Source organism: Molothrus aeneus, chromosome 10 (genome assembly GCF_037042795.1).
Source record: "Molothrus aeneus isolate 106 chromosome 10, BPBGC_Maene_1.0, whole genome shotgun sequence".
NCBI lineage: Eukaryota > Metazoa > Chordata > Aves > Passeriformes > Icteridae > Molothrus > Molothrus aeneus.
The window spans coordinates 12,480,001-12,500,594 of record NC_089655.1 but is presented as its reverse complement, the minus strand read 5'-3'; the positions used below and the strand labels follow the sequence as shown (position 1 = coordinate 12,500,594).

At 41.0% G+C, this 20,594-nt stretch overlaps 1 protein-coding gene across 1 annotated transcript in view; it reads left to right on the top strand.

Annotated features, from left to right (window-relative positions):
• ZIC4 (Zic family member 4) overlaps window positions 1-18,360 on the top strand; it is a 127,261-nt gene extending 108,901 nt beyond the window's left edge. The window contains exon 5 of the transcript XR_010784170.1: window positions 18,345-18,360. The gene's annotated coding sequence lies outside the window, so the exon portion shown is untranslated. The remainder of the gene's footprint in view (window positions 1-18,344) is intronic.
• Window positions 18,361-20,594: the final 2,234 nt, after the last annotated feature.

Genomic DNA, 20,594 nt, shown 5'->3' with positions numbered 1-20,594 from the left:
AACAATGAGGAAAACAGAAAGCAAATCAGTTTGAAAATTTTCTAAGGGTTTTCCACACGAGTCCACAGGAGGAAGGGAACACCATTTCCCCAGGTGTCTTCTGGCATTGCTTCTCCTGTGTTTCTCTTCTGCCTTGAGCAGACCTGTGGGGACTTAGGACATATTAAGCTGCTGTAGACTGTGCTGCCCCTACCTTCCACAAATCAGTTGTCAGAGAAAAAAAAATATTATATTAGCCTACTTATGTAATGATAGCCTGTTGAAAGACTAATTTTCTTCTTCCTCGCTCTCCAGAAACACTTGTGCTCTCCTCTCCAGTGAATCTTCAGAGCCAAAGAGGTCCGAATAGGTGCTTTATCTCAGCAGGGTGGAGGGGGTGCCGTGGCGAGGCGCAGCAGCAGTGATTGCTCCGTGATCCGGGTCAGGTTCCAGGTGCCTAATGAGAGCGATGGGAGGCACTAAGTGCAGAGCTGGCCTCAAAATGTGGCCACTACACTTTGGACATTAAGCACATGCAACTCCTCCTGAAATCAATGGGAGGCAAAGGCCTCTCAGCACTGGAAGTAGGAATGTGATTCATCTCTGAAATCTAACTTTACAGAGCGGTCACAGAGATTCTACCTCTGAACTTGAAACACTATGTCTTAGCTGCATTTAGGGCTGGGGGAAAGAAATAAGCACAGCTAATTCTGGTCACCAGGTAATTCTAGGTAGGCTGTAGGTAATTGGAGGCAATTAAGCTGATATGAAATGAATTCTGCTCCTGCTGTCTAAAATCAAGGACTTGCTTATGGGGAGCAACCACAGTAATGCGAAACTTTTGAAGCTAATTAATGCATCCAGTGAAAAATCTCATCAGAATGGCAGGGCAGGATCATGGAATCTGAACTCCCATTACCTTACACTCATCAGGTACATCTGCAATGTAAAGTTTTGAGTGAGGATACCTAAAAAATGGCTACTTTAAAACAGACAGCTGGTAATTTTGCTTTATGATAGACATATTATTAAAACCTTTTTTTTTTTGGAGCTGGAACCACTAGATTTTTCAAAATCCAGTAGTTATAATTTTAAGCAAAATCTGCAGAAATTAGTTAGATACTGAATCTCATTCACTTTATGTAAGATAAATGGGAATTATGGGCAAGATATAAAGGTAGATTATGTTCTCTAGCTGTATTTCACAGTACTGCAAGAATTGTCAAAGAGTAATAGAGGTGGCAGTCTGTAACTATTTCAACTATTTTTAGGTTGAAAATACATAGCAAGTGCTTAACTTATTTCTTATTGTGACCATAGAAGAAGAATGTGATAACATTTGTGGTAGTCTTGCACTGTGGAACTTGGGAGATGTTTCAAGTTCATAAATATGTTAAATGCTTCCTTCTTTGCTATTGTACCAAGTAATAAGCATGAAAATACACCATGTTGGATCTTCAATGGCTGACATTCATTCAGGCAAGTCTACTGCTTGCTCAATAAATTATGTATGTACATTAAAATATCATTTGTTGGATTCCCACAAAATGTATCCACTCTGCAACGCACGTGATACTGAAAAAAATGCAATTATATTTAAATTTATTTGTTTTACCTGAGTATCTGTCTCAATGGCCTCATCCTCAGTAAACGAAATTTGCTTTCAATGGATTTAGGAGAACCTGGTCCCCAAGACTTTGGCACTGTAGCGTAGTCGATTTTATTTACTGTTCTGGGCTGGCAGTTGCACCTTTTGGGGGATGAATATTAATTCTCATCTTAGCATAATCATTTTAGAATATTCTCTTTGTTCCATTGCCCAGATGTGTCTCATGTCATCAGCAGATGAGCTGAACAGCAGTGGTTTGACATGCTCGGCGGCTGATTAGGCACACTGGTTGGAGGAGGCTGTGATGAAGGAATTTGTGTGGATGCAGCAGAGCTGTTTCTTACTTGTGCCGTGGTGTTAAGCAGTGGTAATGAAAGGCTGGTGAACAGGATGCTTTTGGGAGTGCCTGGGTCTGTAGGGCTGCACTCCCATTGTCAAGGCTGGAATATGCTTTGGGGAGAACCCCATATATGTGCGGGGTATCACGCTGTCACGAGAAAGGAGCCTTTACCTGCAGAGGTATGCCCTTCAACTATTGAAAATACTTTTGAACTGGGGAGAAACAGGTGGGAAATTTCTCCTAATTATGATTAGGATAAGTTAGACACAATTTCCCTGACAGCAGTAGCACAGTACCTACTGTCTGACTATGTGAGAGGAGAAAAAACCTCCAGCTGGTGTTTTCTTGATCAACTTCTTTCAAGTGGAGAGAAGGAAAAAGGCTGTAGGTTCAGCAGATGGTTTAAAATGGCCAGTGGTATTCCACAGCTTGTGCCTCTGGTACCTAGAATTGAGTCCTCTGACCACTGACACTGTTCTGCCTTAATAAGAGAAAAGCCGTGAAAGAGAACAAAACTTGTTCATAAAGCTGTGTCTGAAATGGGTGATTAGGCATGAGACAGTTATGATCATTTGTCCTAGGCGCCACGTTGATCACTTTATAGTCTCAAATTGTCTTAATGTATTTCTGTTTTCTGTATTCCCACCAAGAGGCTTTTCCTTTCATTCCTCCTGCTGTAATGAACAGCGCATAGCAGCAACCAGGCAGAGAACCATTACTTTTAGTTGGTGGCCTGTGTCTTCTGCGGCAACCTCCGACATAAGTGAGCCCAATTTTGTGACCGTAATTACACGTGGGCCCAACTGTTTGAACTTGCAATTGCACCCATTTAGAAGCTTTGCAATTGGGCAGTTAGTCTTCTAAATGGGGACAATTGCAAGCTACAAATAACTAGTCCAGCATTTAATTGCTGGTGTAAAATGATTCCTACAGCATTGGAGGTCAGGTAGAAGTCCAGCCAAAAACAAAACAAAACACAGCCTATTTGGGCAGCACAGAGGAGGCATGAACTTTCCTGGTCAATAAATCTGCCAGTGAACTACAAATGGTTGCAAAAATTGAAAGTCACGTGTGTTTGTGAGGAGAGAAAAAGAATGCCTGGGGCATTGTTGTGTAGCAGCAGTGCAGCAGGCTCAGGCTCTCACAACACACAGGTGGATGAGCTGACTGGAAGCCATCCAAAACACACTTACTGGTATTTCAGTCACTGCAATGATGCTCAAAAAGCAGCTCCAAAAAGGTCATGTTCCAGACAAGAACGTACTAGCTAAGTTTAAAAACCAAACAAATTTGGCTTATGTTAAACAAAAGAAACTTTTTTGTCACAGGCATATTTGATACTTAAATAGTTTTTATACTACAAAGGAGAAGTAGCCCCACACCATTTAAAACCTTGCCTTAAGGTTTTCACCATTTTTCTGAAGACAAATGAAGGCTATTAATAGATTGATGCCTACTTTTTTGTGGGTGTTATGAAAATTCTTGATTACAAACCCAAATAATATCTCTGAACTACATTTAAATACATGTATGTATTTGGGCACAGGGTTGTGATTGTTAATTTTTCCCTTTGACATTTTTATTCTATAACCAACTCACCAGAAAGCATTAGTCAGGAAGAATGACTGATTTCAGGGACAACAGAATTTAAGCATGAGTTTAGTTTAAAGCACATTCTGCGGCAAATCAAAGGAAGAGCTTTTTCTTTTTAAATTATTTAATTTCAAAATATAAAGCTTTCAATGCAAGCTGGGCAGAAGGAACAACACAACCCCCTCAGATATCTGTTTGCATTTTTTGCTTTGATTGTATTCACACTCCTAAATATTTGCTTCCCTTGAATATTCTTTTAGGCAGATGAGATTTCTGGGAGGAACAGTTATGGAAACAGGGCATTTTAACCACCTTAAAATATATATGTATGGGGAATAATTTCTAATTTGCAAGTATGGTACTGCAACTTGGTTCAGAGAGCTTTTCAAATTTTATCAAAAAGTAGGAACATACTTGATGGATTTAAAAAAAAAAAATCCGTCAGATGAGGGACAGAGCAGTGAGAGGTTGTTGTAATTATTCCCTAAATAGCTCCTAATAACAAATGAACTGCAGGGAATCTAGAGCTTCTTCTGTGACCTATTCATAGATAGAAAAAAACTGCTTTGTTATATAAATTACTTTATCAATTATGCTAAAACTGATATTGCAACTGCCAAAGAATCCTGCCAGACACACTAAGTTTTTTTCCTTGCTTTTCAATGAAAGAATTTAAATCTTTTCTTAGCAGAAGGCTAGTTAAAACCTGAGGCTAATGCCAATCCTGTAAAAAGTGAGGAAAAGGTGCACCTTTGTATTATAACTAAGGACAAGAGAGTTTGGATAATTTCAAAAAAGATTTTGATCCACTGCTGTGAAGAAACGGGGGAGAATTGCTCTCATAAACTGGAGTTTATCCATGAATTCTCTATCAGCTATTGGGTTTTCTATCTATACAGCTGCTGAGGTATTTATGTGTCTTTTGGCATTATGGACATCAGTTTCCCCATCAAAATCAGTTCTTACAATTAAGTATGTGATTAAACATTTTGTCTGATCATTTTAGAATACATTCTTGGGAGGATGAAGTCCATCTGAGAGCTGAATCCCACTGGGATTCATACACATATTTACACACATACACATATTTACACACATGAAAATCCACACATATATATATACATATAAAAATATATGCACAATACATACGTATTTGATTTACGTATATTATACATATTGGATTTTATATTTTGACCTCCTTGGACTGCAGGAGGCCACCTCCAGTGAGCCTGACAGTTCCTCCTTGCTCCATAGGGTGTGGGTCTAGGGCACCACTAGCAATGAGGAGGTTTTTCTGACTGGAACATTGTCTTTCTGGTTTGTGAAATTGTTAATATTTACTTTTGGCTGTCGTGCATTTCAGATTTGCCTGCTTGGGAATACCTAGGGGATACATGTTTGCTTGCAACGCATTGCGGTTTAATTAAGCTGATTTCAGTTGGATTGTTTTGTGTGCTTTATGGCAAGCATGGAATAAGCAAGTGGTTTGTTTTATTTATTTTTAAAGAAAGAACTAAAAGGAAATGGTACAATGCAGAAGCATTATAGACAAGTATCCTCTGGGGCAATTGTTTATTGACCCACTTTTTAGCAAAACACCATATACATTATCATGCTACATCACAAGTATGATTCTGCCCTGTCAAACTGAAGGGGGTTTTTGCCAGCATCTTAAATGAGAGAAACATTTGACCCTAAAACAGCATTCCTCACATCCTGATGAGTGTGAGATAGTTACTATTTGTACAGTGCATAGCAAAATAGCGAGCTCTTACTCCTTAAATATATTCTTTCATGTGCAATTTTAAACATAGTTTCCTTTCCCCCTTTCTTTTTTTCAAGCTTTTATGAATGTTTGCCTAAATAATGGGCAGTCTTCTTTTCTTAAGTAAACATTTTCCAAATAGTGTTCATTAATGGCTATAAAGCAAATTTCAGTGCAAGCTGATCTTTTATGTTCCCCCTCCCTTATGTCCACATTTCTGAGAACATTGATGCTGGAACCAATACAAACCATCCCAGCTGTCTCCAAAATTAGTACTGAGAAAAATAAACTGTTCTTCAAAGTAATAATTTTATATAACTAAATAAAAAATATTGTCAACACTGGGTCAAAAATACAAGCAAAATTACATCAAATTCACTTCATAAGATGGATTGTATGAATGCGTTTCAGTTCCTCTCTCATCATTCTCCTTTATATTTTTAGACAGTCTTTATGTGAATACAATGACTCCAATATCAAACATTTTAAATGATGCTTGAAATATCAGTCACTTGGCTTTGATGTCACACACAATTAAATTCAACCCATCTTCTCTCAGTTAATAACAGCAATCTCACCAAGTCTAGTGCCTAATTAATACAAGCTATTTGTCACATAGAGGTGACACATGTATATCAGAAAGCTTGAAATATTGTTTTGTGCTGCAGTAGCGCTACCCAGCCCTGCAATATAGAAACTGTCTCATGTGTGATTGTCTTTAAAGATTTCAAAAGGCCTCAGAGTTTGGTGTGCTCAAGCTGGGACTCGACAGTGCATAGAAGGCACTACTGATGTGTTGGCTCCCTTTAGGCTGCTAAATAGTGAGGTATTTAGAAAGAAACGCTGCTAGAATTGAAAGGATCATACCTGATCATTCATTTAGGTGATCGGCAGAATTATGGATATGCTGTGCCAGTGGTAATTTGCTTAACCTGCAGTTTTTAAGCTGTGTGATAGAATACACAATCATACATTTTCTTATTGTTGCATAAGCATTTCTTCATATTATTTATGCTCAGCACTTTTTAACAGTGTCTTTCAGCCAGCGTTGCTGTTGCCAAATAAATGAGCTTGTCTGCCTCGTGTTAATTATCATTGTGTAATAAATAACTGTATAATAAGGTGGGCCTAATCCTGCCTTCTTAACTCAGGCAAGGATTCTGTCTGCCTCACTGACTGTTTTGCCTGTATTAAGGCAGCAGACTTGGGACCAAAAATTGCCTACATTGTTAGTAGCAGGAAATTAAGGATAATTTGTTATTGAACTATTCTTGTGAATAAAGCACAACAGAGAAACCTGCAAAGTAAGAGAAGGAAGGAAACCTTAGTTATCTCTGGAGTAGTAACCATAGTAATACCCATGGATTTTCAGTGCATTCAATTTTGCAGTAAGTGTGAAAGGTTTTTCCTTTTTTTTTTTTTTTTTAATATATATGTGGTTTTGCTTCTTTTCTATATTAGCAGTAGGGTATTTGTAATGAAAAAAAAAATACCTGTAGCACTCTGGGGCTTACTTCCACCCAGAACTGAGCATGGGAAGGTCTACTCCAGCTGCCCTTATCTTGGCTGTCAGAAGGAATACCACCACAAGTCAGGGGACAGCTGATGCAGAATTCAAACCAACACATCTCTGGAGTCCTGTCTTTGTTCACAGCCAGTGTTTCTGGTGGGCACAGTGATGTTCTAACTCCATATGCACTTTTTTCTCTGTATTGCCAGCTGAGTGGTGTTTCCTAAATGTAAGCCACTAAATCTTCTGGCAGAGATAGATATAGGTACAGATGTGGATTGAATATTTTTCTCCCCTCCAATCTACCCTTTGCTAGCCTTCTGTTAAATACCCTCAAGAGTATGAAGCACAGGGAAAACTAATCTCAAGATCTGGCCATGAATAATATCCTCTGGGGTAAACTCTCTACCTTTCTTCATGGTATTTTAGGGAACATAATCATGTACTTTCGTGGTCAGTGAGGAATGGGAATGAGAGAGGCCTTTATAGCAGAAACAAATGGATTTTTCCATTGCTGCTTAAGAAAATGTGAGAAGTTAATCTCGCATCTTGTCAGACATATACATGTTCACTTTTAAGCCCATCAAAATGTGTCTAGATCAAGGTGGAACTGAACAATAAGTCAGATCTATATGCAGAAGAGTGGAGAGTGCCTCAATCTCTAACACTTGAGCAGAAAGGTGCTGTTTGAGCTCAGTGACAAACTAACAAGTTAGTCTGTAATAGATTTGTGGTAAGAGGTTTTTTTTCACAGCTGTGGTATCTGCAAACACATAAAAGTCACAGTTACTGGAAGGAAAATTTTAATTGAATACAATTATATGAAGAGAATTTAAGGGTTGTAGTGGATAAACACCTGAATGTGAGCTCTGAAGGGATGTGCTGGTTAGAAAGATTAATGTGCTAGTAGATGGTGGTAGTAGTAGTAGCAAGTTGATCTCTTTATGCCAGATACATCATAAAGAGCCATGAGGAGTTTACAACCAATGCTGAAACTGAGCAGCAAGTAGGGCATAGAAGCACAGTGTGCTCTGTGAGATGGAGTGGTTGGACACTGAAATCTGACAGTTTAAGATTAGAAATCAGGTGCCTCTGTTTGACAGTGAAATTATTCACTGCTTAAACAGTGTTCAGAGTTACAGTGAATGCTTTACCACTTGGCATTTCTGCATTGAGTCTGGAAGAATTTCCAAAGAATATGGTTTTTTTACCTTTAGTGATGCAGCCTTCATGTAGTAATTGCTAAATGAAAATTTATTCCAATACTGTGGAGGTCAGTTAAAAGATCATAACAGGCCTTTCCATACTTAAGATCTCTGAAGGGTTAGTTGATGAAAGGCAAAGGTCTCCTTTGCATCTCTTGGTTTTTTAGTACCAAATCAACAGACCATCTTCCTCCCCTAGACACACCCATTAAAACAGTGTTCTTTTACTGCTGGTAACAGTTCAGTCTCTGAATTAGAAATCTCTCAAAGTTGAAAGAAAGGAGAAAACCCATTGCATAAGTAACTGATTTACTATTACAAGTAGAAATGTTTTGGGATATTGAAAATATTCTTGTATGTGGTGTAGGATGTGGGAAAATTGCAAAGAACATTAGCTCTGGAAATGAAATGGCAGGCTGCACAAAGCAAAACTGGTATGTGATATAGGGACAATGTTACCAGTATGTCATATATCTCACAGTGCTACAGTTCTCACTTCAAACCATAGAACAAATTTCCATGTGACTGTCTCCTTGTGAACTTTAGCAAGGGTTGCCTTTTTATTTATTTCTTTCGGGGGTTTTTTTGTGTGTTAACTTCCATCAAATTATGCTTCAGTTACCTAATAGACAAAATGCATCCTCCCTGATGGTCTGTCAGCTACTTCCTGCTACAAAGCTTCCAGGGGCTGCAGTTCTGGAGGCGAGCCACCCTGGCAGGTGTCCAGCTGGCTGCTGCTGCCGCGCCTCTGCCTGCCGAGTGCAGTGCTCGCACAAAGGCTCCAAAGAATCTTGGAGTGACCACTTGGGTTGCCAAAACCGTGCAATAAGGCTCTGACTGAGGGAAAAGGCAAGTGCTGGTTCATACCATATGCATTTATGAAGAGCTGTGTGTTGTCTGTCCCCACAACTGGGTGACTTGGGAGTGATAAATGAAGCTGTGTTTTGTTTGTACAAGGTGCTAAGTGTGCGCAGTGCTGTGCAGATGATCGCGCTGGATGTTGTTCTTTTGCCATATTGTTTTAGAGCTACTCCACGCTTTTTTCCCTGTAAAGCCAAAACAAAAGCAAGGATGTGTTTCCTTGTCCCTTCAGACACAGCAGCTGCGAGTGCCTGGCCTGGCACACCCTCTGGTGCGATGGAAGGAGCAAGGACAGACCAGGCCTCCCTTTCTCGCCGTGCATGCGTGACTGGGCTGAGGGGGACTGAGAGGGGCAGCTCCCCCCTGCTCTCCCCAGCCCCTGCTGCAGCCTGGCACCCTGCCGGGGCTGTGGGCACATGCCCAAGCACTGCAGTGCAGGTGTCCAGCCTTGCCAGGCTCCTCTTGTCCTTCTAAACTGGCGTGCAATTTTCCAGCATCAGTCAGGGAAAAAAATCCCTGTGAGCGGGTCAGGCTCCAGCTACCTGAGGCTTTGCTGTTTGCTCTCTGTGCAGTGGCTGTGTGTCATTCCTGTCCCTCGGGACACAGAACCCTGCTCTGCTGCCATTGGGGTGAGTTTGATTTTGACTGAAGTGTTGATGAGGTGTTTCATGTGGCGCTCAGGCCTGCAGCTCTTCAAGGGGACATGGTGTGACCTGCTTACAGTGTATAGGCCTGCATTTATAAAGCATGTGAGAACTTCTACCCAAATCTCTCCAAACAGGTCTTGTTTTGATCTCGTCAAAGCTATAAATGTGCTTTATTAACCAGAGTGTTAATAAGACATGCATCCCCCGAGCAAATACAGTAGGACTAAGAAAAGTGTGTGGGCCTTCCTCCTTTCGCAATCTGACCTTCTGAATTAATCCCTGGTATTTATCTGCTCAGACCTCTGTGCAGCAGATTTGGGTAGCACCCAGGCTAATGACATATACCTAAGAATCACTAGACTCAGAGCTAGCAGGGGTAATGAAATACCTTGAAAATAGGCTGGTGACACAAACTGATTGTGAGCAAAACCAACGAGTCCTGCCGAGGTCATTCCAAAGGCTCAGTATTTGCCAATTATTTCTACATGTGCAACATAGCTATCCCCTTTACTCCCCAAATTGACATGAATGGGGTGAACTCAGGTGCTGTTGTAGGCTGTCAGACAGTTTGATTCTGTCTGGATGTGTCTGTATGGGGGAGAGGGGGAAGACTTTGGAGCCCCTCCCACGGCCAGAGTTATCTCACATCTCTCTCCAAACATGTCCCTGTGCTCTCTAGAGAGGACCATATCCCAGGCAGCTCTTGCTGAAATGTCAAAGATGTTCCTGACTGGCTCATGAGGGATCTTCCATGGCTTTTTTCCCCACCCCAGTGCTGTGTCTTGGTGTCCTCTGGCTGGCATTGGTGCTTCAGATGTGAGCGCGAGTGTGAGCGAGTGTGCATGAGTGTGTGCGAGTGTGACTGAGTGTGCATGAGTGTGAGCAGGTGGGCAAGAGTGTGAGTGGTGTGCAAGAGTGTGCCCGGGTCTGCAAGAGTGTGCATGAATGTGCCTGGGTGTGCACGGGTGTGTGTATGTGCATGGCTGTGTCCATGTGTCTGTCTGTGTGTCACTCACACACCCCCAGGTCCGTCTGCCTGCAGAGTGTGGGGTGTGCACGTTCCTGTGGCTGCGCCAGGGTGGTGCACACCCCCACACATCCCTGCACATGGACCCCGGGAAAGCAAATGTGAGTAGTGTGCGAGGGTGTGCACGAGTGTGCACGAGTGTGCGAGAGTGTGCACGGGTGTGCATGAGTGTGAGCGGGTGTGCACAGGCGTGCACGGGTGTGCATGAGTGTGCACAGGTGTGCATGAGTGTGCACAGGTGTGCACGAGTGTGCATGAGTGTGAGCGGGTGTGCACGAGTGTGAGCAGGTGTGCACGAGTGTGAGCGGGTGTGCAGGAGTGTGAGCGGGTGTGCACGGGTGTGCATGAGTGTGAGCGGGTGTGCATGAGTGTGAGCGGGTGTGCACAGGTGTGCACGGGTGTGCACGAGTGTGCATGAGTGTGCATGAGTGTGAGCGGGTGTGCACGGGTGTGCACGAGTGTGCATGAGTGTGAGCGGGTGTGCATGAGTGTGAGCGGGTGTGCACAGGTGTGCACGGGTGTGCACGAGTGTGCGTGGGTGTGCACGAGTGTGCGCAGGTGTGCGCGAGTGTGCATGAGTGTGAGCGGGTGTGCACGAGTGTGCGCGGGTGTGCACGAGTGTGCATGAGTGTGAGCAGGCGTGCGCGGGTGTGCATGGGTGTGAGCGGGTGTGCCTGGGTGTGCACGGGTGTGAGCGGGTGTGCACGGGTGTGCATGAGTGTGAGCGGGTGTGCGTGAGTGTGCAGGGGTGTGCACGAGTGTGCGCGGGTGTGCATGGGTGTGAGCGGGTGTGCCTGGGTGTGCACGGGTGTGTGTATGTGCATGGCTGTGTCCATGTGTCTGTCTGTGTGTCACTCACACACCCCCAGGTCCGTCTGCCTGCAGAGTGTGGGGTGTGCACGTTCCTGTGGCTGCGCCAGGGTGGTGCACACACCCACACCTCCCTGCACATGGACCCCGGGAAAGCAAGTGTGAGTAGTGTGCGAGGGTGTGCACGAGTGTGTACGAGTGTGCGAGAGTGTGCACGGGTGTGCATGAGTGTGAGCGGGTGTGCACGGGTGTGCGCGGGTGTGCAGGAGTGTGAGCAGGTGTGCATGAGTGTGCACAGGTGTGCACGAGTGTGCGCGGGTGTGCACGAGTGTGAGCGGGTGTGCACAGGCGTGCACGGGTGTGCATGAGTGTGCATGAGTGTGAGCGGGTGTGCATGAGTGTGAGCGGGTGTGCACAGGTGTGCACGGGTGTGCACGAGTGTGCATGAGTGTGAGCGGGTGTGCACGGGTGTGCCTGAGTGTGCGTGGGTGTGCACGAGTGTGCGCAGGTGTGCACGAGTGTGCATGAGTGTGAGCGGGTGTGCACGAGTGTGAGCGGGTGTGCATGAGTGTGAGCGGGTGTGCCAGAGTGTGCACGAGTGTGCATTAGTGTGAGCAGGCGTGCGCAGGTGTGCATGGGTGTGCATGAGTGTGCGCGGGTGTGCATGGGTGTGAGCGGGTGTGCCTGGGTGTGCACGGGTGTGAGCGGGTGTGCACGGGCGTGCACGAGTGTGAGCGGGTGTGCGTGAGTGTGCAGGGGTGTGCACGAGTGTGCACGGGTGTGCATGGGTGTGAGCGGTTGTGCCTGGGTGTGCACGGGTGTGCACAGGTGTGCATGGGTGTGAGCGGGTGTGCCTGGGTGTGCACGGGTGTGCACAGGTGTGCATGGGTGTGAGCGGGTGTGCCTGGGTGTGCACGGGTGTGCACAGGTGTGCATGGGTGTGAGCGGGTGTGCCTGGGTGTGCACGGGTGTGCACAGGTGTGCATGGGTGTGAGCGGGTGTGCCTGGGTGTGCACGGGTGTGTGTATGTGCATGGCTGTGTCCATGTGTCTGTCTGTGTGTCACTCACACACCCCCAGGTCCGTCTGCCTGCAGAGTGTGGGGTGTGCACGTTCCTGTGGCTGCGCCAGGGTGGTGCACACCCCCACACATCCCTGCACATGGACCCCGGGAAAGCAAGTGTGAGTAGTGTGCGAGGGTGTGCACGAGTGTGCATGAGTGTGCGAGAGTGTGCATGGGTGTGCATGGGTGTGCATGAGTGTGAGCAGGTGTGCACGGGTGTGCATGAGTGTGTGTGTGCATGAGTGTGAGTAGTGTGCAAGAGTGGGCCTGACCGTGCCTGAGTGTGGGTGAGTGTGCGTGAGCCACCTGCCGTGTACAGCACTATGGAGTCTCATTTTCTATGCTAAACACTGTTTTCTTTTAGAGAGAAAAGTAGCAAGTAGGACTGTCAAAATATTAAATGACAGAAGACTTCATAATATAATTTTATTTCTCGACATTGCTTTATCTCCATCATGTTTACGTAAAATACCAAAGGTATTATTTATTTTCAAAATAATATCTTGGTACATCAATAGCATTTTTGCATTTTTTGATTGGTTTACATTGTGATGAATGCAGAATGGTTGCACAAACTTTAAGATGTGTAATATTTCATGTAAATATTTTACAGGATAAATCTCAGAGTGATGTATGTTATTTTTGAGGTGTGTTGTTGACACCACAGAAGAGATATGTAGAAATAGAAATAATTCAGCTATTTTAGATTTCTTATACTACAGTACTGGAAATAATTTTGTTAAAAAACAATGAAATTTTATTTGAATTGCTAAGCTTAATGGAGGATCTTTGAAATAACATTGCAGACTTTCATTGATACATTTTTCCATTCAGACTATGTTTTCTTGAAATAAATCCTTTTTTAAAGAGTACTGATTTCAATGAAAATATTTTGGCGAAAACAACCTGTAGTGAAGACAGATAAATGTTGTAAAAATGGTAGAGAAAGTATAATCCCAAGATATCTTACTATTTAGAGGAATTGTTTGATGGTTCATCTGTGGCCATCAGTAGAACAATATTGCACTTTTGCAGGTGAATACATGATCATCTGATGATGAGCCATTTTGGAGCTATGTTGATCTCTCTGTTAGAAAAGAAAAACAAATTAAAAAGTCTCTCATTCTGTGCTCTTTAGTTATTCTCACTGTTAAATTAGTAATATCAATCAAATGAAAATAACCCACTTCTAGAAATGTCCTGTTCCTGCTGAATTCAGAGGGTGTGGAATAAATGCTTCTTAGGGTGTCTTAAAATATAATGAACTGACAGTGTAAAGGATGGTTTTCTCTTCTCTTTGAGTCAAGGGGAAATAGGGAAGCCTGGCCAGAACTGGGGTTCCCTGCAAGTGGAGTCAGTGTGACTCCAGCAGTGTGGCTGTGTGAGCCTCCCCACAGCTCATTAAAGGATCAGGGCCTGGCTTAGGAAACTAAATCCTTATCTTAGCAATGTTATGTGCAGTACTTTAAATCAGGGGAACTTTGTTTCTTGGCTGATAAAACAAAGCTTGGATCCAGCTACCTAGGGTTTGATTCTGCATTTCTTGCACATCAAGGAATTTGGCTTTACAGGGAATTTTAAGCTTTGAAAGAAATCCTGGATTAAGCTCCTGAATGATTAAAATTTAAGTGCTGTCAGATTTCTACATATAAAGTAAAAATAAAATAAAAATTAACATTTAAAAAAATAATACCCACAGTCTCCAGGACCTGAGGCAGGCTTGGAGCATTGTAATGGAAATTTCAGTCCCATGTGCCACAGTAACTGCAGCGCAGCAACTTTTTAAAATAGCCATAATGACGCTGTTGCTGGTGGTGAAGGGAAATATCACAAACCCTTTCTTTCCTTAACATGTCTGGTAAAACTTAATAATATGTAGCCAAATCAGATTTTGTTAATTTTATATGTGTTTGAAGATTGCTGATGACTACTTGAAAAGAGAGAGACAAGGTGCTTCCCTTGGCATCTGATGAATTCTTATGGCAGACAGAAATTTTGGCCAAACAAAAGAAATGACAACCCTTGCAGAATGGAACTGACACCCCAGTTTCCAACAGATTTTATTCATACAGTAAAATGTCTGTTTCTGGATCTTTAATTTTTAATTCTGGGTAGCATGTTAGTGTTTAAAATGTTAAAGAATAATGCTTCCATTACCCAGATCATCTAAGGATTTGGTCTTGTTCTCTACATAGTAAGAACTGATTTTGTGTAATTATTTTTCTCCCCTCAAAAAAGCAATATAATTTACTGGACAAACTTTTTTTTTAAACCAAATGCATGAGAAAGTTTGAAGGTCAAGCTGTGAGTGCTTTTTTGAGAGGTTGAGATAACTTTGGGCAATGATCCTTAGAGTAGATACATTTAAGAGAAAACCCTTTGACTTCAATTTTCGTTTGTAACATACTTAATAGTTTACATTTAAACTATCTAAATCAAAGGAAAAAAATTAATTTGATATTAATTGCAAATTTATGTTCAAAATCACTCACAAAAAAAGTAACAAATTTCAAACAAATTTGAAAAGGGATAAAACATATAAGGTGGTGATATATGCAGGATACCTTTTTATTTAGTCTTTTTAATTTGGTGGTATAAAAATTGTCTACATTAGTGTATTAAGTCAATCCAAACTCAAACTCTGAGAAAACCGTAAAATTGTGTCAGGTTCACAATAGAGTAATAAAAAAAACTTGCAGTATTTATGATGTTGAGAAGTCCTTATTGTAGGTTATGGAACAAATGAAGTCTTAAGTTACCTCTTCTGATTTTGATGGTAACAAAAGCAACCTTTTCAGAAATATAGTGGTGTTAGAGCAATCAAAGAGAATGCTTTCTTACCATAATGTTAGCATCATCTCAGCATGTGGCACCAGAAAGGTTCTCTTTCTGCAGCATACCACTAATCCTGCATTGTCTTTATTATCTTTATTTTCTGATGTTTGCCCATGCTGATCATTCACAAACTGAAGACATAGAACACTGAGGTCTTCAAATATTGAAAAATTTTATTAATATTACGATACCCTATAAACTCTTTAGTATCCTTTGAATTTCAGGTTGCAGTCAACCTGCAGTAAATGTATAGATGTATACTAATATGAACTAAATATTTTACACTCATATCACATGGGAAGAGACAATGATTTATAGCCCTGCAGTAACAAGAAAATGTCATCTCTGGAATACATTTTTATGGATATCTTTTTATAAAAGCTGATTTTTCACGTGCCCATCCCCCTTTTCAGATGTAAGAAAAATATGTGCCTGAAATATGTATGTCTGTATTTCTTGGAGCCTGTAAAAATGAATTGCAGTTATAAATGGGAATGGTTGATTGGCACAAGCCCTTACTTGGATGCAGACTTGGGATTTTTGTTGTAAATTAATTTTGGACAAGTGAGGACATAAACTCTGACCACAGCACATCTTTATTACTGAAAATGCTCCTGACCATTGAGTATTTTTGTTGTTTGCAATAGCTCACCCTATAGACTTAGCTGTGAAAAATGTCTGTTATGAAATGCAGGATACAACCTGTAAGTAGTAGCAACAAAGTCATTGGTAGTGACTGGCTTCACAGAAACTGAATGTAAGAAACACTGTGAGTCCAATTACATCATCTTTACATTGAGTGCTTTCTCATGAGTATTTCTGTTGAAGTAATTTCACATACCTCCCAAAATGACTCTTTCAAAATAATTACAAAATCATTTTCAACAGTGAATAAATGTGTAAAGGTTCACCAGTGATTTTAAGGTAGAAAAAAAGGGCCCTTTGTGTTAGATAATTTCATTGCTCTATGTTCACAAGTGATTAACTCCCCAATGAGATCTGATTGCTTTTTGTATTCAGACCAAAAAAAGACATGTAAAATGAGCAAAATGTTGTATTTGGAGCGCTGACTATGGGGCAAGTTTAACATATGCTTTTTGGGACATCACAATGATTTGTTACTAGCTGTATTTGCTGCACATGTACAGCGTGGTAGCCTGCCAAAATGCACACAATGGTTACATGATGGGTCACTGTGAAAAGGGATTTCAAACAGAGTATCTAAATACTTAATTCATATACAGATATGGGACCTCTTCTAAGACACTGTGGTCAATTAAAGAAATAATAATATACATTTTATTAGAAACACATGCTGCCTAGAAAACCAGTTCCTTCTTCCTTTCATGTAAATGAGAGCAAGCCTTGGACCTTAAGACGCTGGGCTAGAACCCAGTCCAATTACAGGGAAGGCAGAGAGACCCTTAAAGGGAGAGAATACCTGTCTTCTCAGGTGGAAAGAAGATGTAGGCTTATCCTACAGTGAGATGAGCTGACATGAATATAATGTCAGCCTCTTGCCCTTTCCCAGTGTCTCTCATTTGTTCAGGATGCAAACAGAAACATTTCAAATCACACTGGGCCTGCCCTCCATGTGTGACCCCATCCACATCCCATTGTGCAGTGGAACATGACTTCTGTTGCTTCAGGACCTTGCATGGAAACAGGGCAGGATTGCTGTCTATCTCTGGATGTTCTGCAGCTTTGTGGTCACAGCTGAAGGAAATTCCCAGCAAACTGACTGTAATAATAACATGGAAAATGACTCAGAGAGACGTTGTGCCAAGGTCATTGGTAAATAACCATTTCCCAAGTCAGCCATTCAATTAACATGGCATCAGAGGGTACAGCAAGTACCACATTAGCTTAGCTGTGAGGTCACTCCTTCCTGGATGGGCACCTCAGACAACCAATGACCCCATCCTCTCCTCAGTAGGGCCAAGTGTGGCTCATCTCGAGGGAGATGGTTAGGGCATAGCACTGCTAATTCCCATGGAAATCCCAGTTTTTGTGGAACCCTGGGATTGCTTGTAGAAACAGAATTGCTTGTAGAATTGCTTGATGTTTTCCAAAACAGCTTTTGGAAATAGGGAGGCACTGTTGTAGAGTAAAATTTAGAAATTTTACTGTCATGGAGGCTTATTGGTCTCCTGCACCAGGTGTGGTGGGGAATGCATCTGAAGGATCTACTGCACATGTGTGCCTGGACAGGTCATCCTGTAGTGCTCAGTGGATAGAAGGATTCATGTGTTCCTTTGTTATGTCCCAGCTACAAGGTTGCCCTAACTTTTTCTTTCTGGATTGAAATTTCTAAAATTTACATGCTCTAAGACTATTCATAAAGGGAATCTAACAGAGTTGGAGCTTTTTTGTTTGAGTTTTTTAGTTTGTTTGTTTTTTTGAGAAAAAAGAAACCAACTTTATCTGAATTTATGGAACAGAAAATAACATTCCTGACTATTAATTCTTAACTGAATAAGTAAAAAATGAAAACTATTAGGGTAGGGTTGCATTACTCCTTTGAATGTCATGTATTTATAATTGTTCTAAAGGCTATCAGTAAAAAACTAGCAAAGAATATCTGCATTTAATATAATAAATTATCAAATACAAAGTCCAGTTTGAAGTTAAAAGAAAACTCTTTAAAATGTGATTAGATGTGGAAAAGGAAGGCTATTAGGTTTGTCATAATAACAGTGTCTTTGATATATATGTTAATAGCAGGACTGTTGACACTGGAGAGATTGAAATTAATATTTGTCTATTAGTCCAAGGCCAGAAGTTGTTGCCTCAAACCAGAATAATTGATTCAGCAGTGCATTTGTCTAATGGCCCTGCATTATTCTGTAGTGTGCCAGAATGGATGGAGCACTCACAGCCTACCTGTGTTTGGGTGTACTTGTAATCCTGATTGTATTTACAGCAGTGTAAAATAGGAACAACCACAAAGTCACTTGGTGGCATTTGAATAAAATGGGTGAAAATCAGAATCAGCTTTGTGGGGCTCCATGGGATTTAGAGGAGAGACTTTTAGCCATGAGAGAAGCTTTTCTTCAGCCCTGAAATACCTCACAGAATATTTTTAATATCTCTTGTTTCAGAAATACTGATTTTGGGAGTGAAGAAGAAGAGGTAGCGGGGTGAATCTCCAGGAAATTCCAAGTGATTTGGTAGGGAATATTTCATTAGGAATACTTTGTCTGTAATGTCTAGGGATATTAAAAATAATGGTATCTAACATGGATATTTTTATTTGCTGTGCTAGCATATTGAGTTCATTCATAACCAGGCACTAGTAGTGGGCATAAAAATAAATGTTTTGCCTGGTGAGGAGCATAAATCTATGTTTGAAGGGACTTTATAGATAATAATTAACTACATTGGAGTTTCAAATATACATGTGGTTCACTTTGGAGGGAAAGAAATGCATTTAGACTAATATGGCTATTCCAATGTTGGCAAGGACTTTTACTATCTAGAAGATAAACAGTAAATTTAATTTGCATAATTAAGTTAATCTTTTTAGATTTTAATGTAGTGTATCACGAGTTCCCAGGCTTGTAAATGAGGTTTTGCTAGTGAAACTCTTATTACTAGGACATATACCATTTCCCCCTAGCATCAGCACAGAGTGCAAATCTCATAGGTTCCTTTGTCTCAGGTCACCAGAATTTTACTGTTTTTTTTTTTTCTCTTGAGGGTTGCTTTAAAAATTGTAATAAAAAATACAACTTCTGTGTAACGGTTGAAAGTCTATCACTTTGCAGGGAAAAAATTGTACTTCTAAGGGCCTTCTGCCATAAGGACTCTCTTGTAAAGATGCCTGCCTTTAAAATGCAACTTTTTTGTTGGATGAACAGCCTAATGTTCCATGCATTGTACTAGTAGTAGCATTTTATGCAACATTGAAAGACTCAATTAATTTGCATAATTCCATGAGTATTACCATGACTTTAAGGTAGGTTAGCTTGCTCAGGAGTCTTGCCTACCCAATATATATGTTTGCCATTTTGACAAATTAATCATTTCTGAAAACAATTAATTATACTTATGACAAACTGAACCTTATACCCATGGGTCTTAAATTTTTATAGCAGAAATCTAATATTAATGTGTATAAGATCAGTGATTTAGTGAGTACCTTAACAGTCAACAATGCCTAAGGCTGAACAAAATTAATATTTTGTTTCCCATCTGGAGACTTCAGTAAAATTAATGAGGAAGGGTGTCTTTTGTAATACATAATAGAAATAAATTTACAATATTTAACCCGGGGATTCTACTGACATCAGCATTTAGATATTTGGTCTGTTTCCCAGTTTGGTGGATGAGCCATGCAAATATCAAAGCAGGTAATCCTGGCTGTATAGGGGACTCATATTTGTGCTTTTACTGGCAAAAGTTGACAACCAGATTAATTTTCTTGTATGATGAACTTCCTAATGTTAGAACAAAACATTTGTTTCTGCTAAGGTACTATTTGGATACAAAACATATTCGACCATAAGAAAAGAGGGCAACTGCAACTTAAGTGCTGGATACAAAATAAAACCCGGTGGAGAAAAATGAGCAATGAATCATCTAAATGCAGAATTATATATATATATATATATATATATATATATATATATATATATATATATATAAAAGAGGCTGTGATCATTAAACTGCAAGATAAAATTCTTGTCTATAAAATGCTCTGGAAAATGACTCACTACTCTGCAAAAGAAACAATCAATTTTCAAGCCTAAAACATGACAATTTAGAAGCATCTAAATGCAGCAGTAGTGCTTCAATAGTTGCATTTTTTTTTCTATTAGTAAACTCTCCACCTCCCCCCACTCTGACCTAGGTGCACCCATCATCAGCAAAATGAACCAGAACAGCAAGAGCACTTCCATTCATCCCTTCCTGTGCTGTTTATTTTGGGATTATTAGCTATATTTTTTAATGACTGTATGTTTTCCAAGGGCAGTTTTTGCTTGTGGCAGTGGCAAACATCCAGTGGAGTTCCTGGGTACAAGCTCGTACCCCTGAATCTGAACATCTGCTTAAGGTCTGAGCAGAGTGGTTTTCCTCCCCCTCAAATATCTCGTAGCTAAAATATCATCCACCAATTCCTGCAAAGTTTTTGCAATGCACTCCATCTGAAACACATTGCAAGCCAGGTTGTAGTTGCTAAAAATACATGTGTAATAAATAGTTGATCTGCAAAAATAAAAGGGAGATAAGATGTTACCCGTGTGGTATGTATATATACTCTTTGATTAGGTTTTCTTTTTAGGAGAAATGGCAGATGAAATGTAAAAATAGCATAAAACAGCTACACAGGGCAACTCAATTGTTACTTA